This window comes from Nicotiana tabacum, chromosome 17 (assembly GCF_000715075.1).
Source record: "Nicotiana tabacum cultivar K326 chromosome 17, ASM71507v2, whole genome shotgun sequence".
Classification (NCBI taxonomy): domain Eukaryota; kingdom Viridiplantae; phylum Streptophyta; class Magnoliopsida; order Solanales; family Solanaceae; genus Nicotiana; species Nicotiana tabacum.
This window is the reverse complement of record NC_134096.1, coordinates 135734643-135737833: the sequence shown is the minus strand read 5'-3', so window position 1 is coordinate 135737833 and position 3191 is coordinate 135734643. Positions and strand designations below refer to the sequence as shown.

Below are 3191 nucleotides of genomic sequence, written 5' to 3'. Positions count from 1 at the left end.
CATAAATTTCCTCTTATGTATATCCAATATTACTCTACCCGTCGCTAAGAATGGTCTTCCTAGGATGAGGGAGACCTCCTTGTTCTCCTCCATATTCACCACTATAAAGTCTATATGAAATACGAACTTATCCACCCGAACTAACACATCTTCCACAATCCCCTCGGGTGTTATAGTCATTTGGTCTGCCAGCTGCAAAGATATTGGGACACACCCTATCTCTCTAATCTCCATCTCCAAATTTCCTGTAAATAGACAGAGGCATTAGATTAATTAAGGCATCAGAATCACATAAAGACTTATCAAAATTAATAGTTCCTAAAGAAAAAGGTATAGTAAAACTCCCCGGATCTCCATACTTTTGTGGGAGTTTATTTTGCAATATCGCGCTGCAATGCTCTATGATCTTGACCACTGAGGTCTCTTCTATCTTCCTCTTCTTCTTCAGGATCTTCTTCAAGAATTTGGCATAAGCAGGCATTTGTGAGAGAACTTCTGTGAATGGTAAATTTACATGAACTTGTTTCAGCACATCCAGAAAACTCCCAAACTTCTTGTCCAGCTTTTCTCTATATAGCTTTTGAGGGAAAGGTAGAGCAAGCATATGCTCACTCTCCTCATGTTCCTCCTACCTCGAAGTTTCCCCCTTATTCTTTTTCTTAGCTTTCACCTGGACCTTCTTCTTTTTATCAATTCTTCAGCTGCTCCCCACTTTCTTTTTCAAGTTTCATATCATTTTGGATCGGGGTGAGATCTTTTAACACTTTCCCACTTCTCAGAGTTACAACATTCACTATTTTTTTGGAATTTCTCTCAGTATCAGCTGGAAGAGTTCCTGGAGCCCTCTCAGATAATATTGTTATAATCTGCCCCACTTGTCTCTCCAGGTTTCAAAAAGATGTGACCATCAAAATGTGACCAACTCTTTGATAGCTGCTCAATGGGCGTCCAGCCTCTCATCCATCTTGATAATAAAGGCCTTCATTAGATCCTCTAGACCAGGCTGAATGGGCTGTTGAGGCTGAAATTATTGCCCCTGCTGATTTTGGTATGTTGGAGCTCCTTGTCCCTGGGGTCTAGAGTTATTTTGTTGCCAAGCATTCACAATACCTCGAGGTGAACTCCATAAAAATTTGGGGTGCCTCTGACCCATTGCGTTGAAATTATAGTTTCCCACAGTATTTACTTCCTCAATTGAGGCTTGACACTTAGGAGTAGGGTGTCCTCTTTATCATATATCACAAGCTGCATGAGGATCATTTTGTATCAAGGCTAAGGTCAACTTCCTTATTTCTTTAGCCATAATATCAAGCTTTACCTGCACAGATGTGTTAGCATCAACTTGGTGAACACCAGTTGATCTTCTTCTTTCAGCACTCTCAGAGGTCCACTGATTAGCATCTTCAGATAACTCATCAAGAATTACAACTATCTCCTCTAGAGTCTTCTTCATCAAAGGGCCTCTAGCTGCATTGCTCAATGTTCTACATGAGGCAGGTGTTAATCCATCCCAAAAGTCCTGGAGTTGCATCCAGAGTTCGATTCCACTATGTTGACACTTTTTAACTATCTCCTTAAACCTCTCCTATGCTTCAAAAATAGTCTCGGTCTCTTTCTGGCAGGAGTTATGGATTTCTCTTCTAAACTTGCCCATTTTAGCTGAGGAGAAATATATATCAAGGAATTTTCTGGTCATCTCCTCCCATGTTCTAATCGATCCCGTGGGTAAGCTTCGAAGCCACTGTTTTGCATCATCTTTGAGTGTGAAGGGGAATGCCCTTAAATACACCACATTTCGTGATACACTATTGTATTAAAAGGTGTTCATAATCTCCTCGAAGTCTATTAAATATGTGTTTGGATCTTCGTTCATCTTCCCTCTGAAGACATAGCAATTCTGAAGGGTTTGAAGCAACCCTTGATTCAACTAGAAATTGTTAGTGCAATTGGAGGTGGTCTCACACTTGATAAGCCTTGATTGTAGACCGGTCTAGCATAATCGCCCAGAGGTCTCCCAGGCATGGGAGCTATATTTCTGAGCTGGTCTGTAGCCAAGGATTGATTTTGAGCAATTCTCTGACCCTCTCATCTTCATAGATAATATGTGCATCTCTAATAGTTGCTTCCTCAGCATCCCGTGCAGCTTTTTCCCGTTGTTGGGCTGCCTCTCTTGCAGCCAAATCTATATTATCATCACCGCTTCTAGCCATAGTTTCTTTGGTTGAGGATTGCCCAACCTTTTCTGATGTCTCGGTGAGATTTCTTTCCTTCCTCAGCTGTCGCAGTTATTTTTTAATTTCTAGCTCATATGGTAGCACTTCCTTCACAGAAGTTCGAGTCATGCACAAATCTTAACCTGTAACCTGCGCACAATCAAAGAACACCAAACGTAAAAAGAGAAAAATAAAATAAAATAAAAAGAAAAATTCATGAATTAGCACTACAAATTATTTCAAACACTATTGATTGCCAATCCCCGGCAACGACGCCAAAATTTGACGAGCTCGAAACACACACCTAAATTATGCTCACTAATCAAATATAGTATAGTATAATATCGTATCCACAAGGATTAGATTTAAACTGTCTTCACATAGTTTCTAGCTTGGTTGCTATCCAAGATGATCAACGATTGAGATTTATATGATTTCTAACTAAAATTAATTAAGAGTGTAAAGCTATTGACTAATGACAATCGAAACAAGGAACAAGCAAAGAAAGTTATCAATGGGAGAAGATAGGGTTTTGATAGGATATGTGCAAGATAATTGTTTGGGATCTAACTCTAGGCAATTCACTCATGTTTAAGTAAGTCTCTCAAATTTACTCAATTATTAGTTTAAATGTTCAGCAAAAACTCCTCTCTCAATTAAGTCTTTAAACTCACAAGATGAACCAATTTAAGCACGTGAAGATATGCAAGAATGCGTAGCGGATTGGTCTTTAGGAAAATCTCTTTCGATTATTCTCCTAACTAGGTTTAATCAATGATTCAACTAGCCTTTATCGATTACTTAGAAGAATCTATGAACTCAACCAACAATATAATGCAAAAATATCACAAGTTATGCCTCTCTCGATTACATGAACAAGTGAATATAGATGCAACAATTAAATTATCCAAAAATGCTTCAATACATAAAACTAGAGTTATAATCCACAAACAATCATCAATACACCAAATCCATCAA

General features: G+C 38.6%; 1 non-coding gene across 1 annotated transcript; it reads left to right on the top strand.

Moving 5' to 3' along the window:
- Positions 1-1541: 1541 nt before the first annotated feature.
- LOC142172256 (small nucleolar RNA R71) lies at positions 1542-1648 on the top strand. Its single transcript, XR_012701629.1, has one exon. It is a non-coding gene; the product is annotated as a small nucleolar RNA R71 (small nucleolar RNA).
- The last annotated feature ends 1543 nt before the right edge of the window (positions 1649-3191 follow it).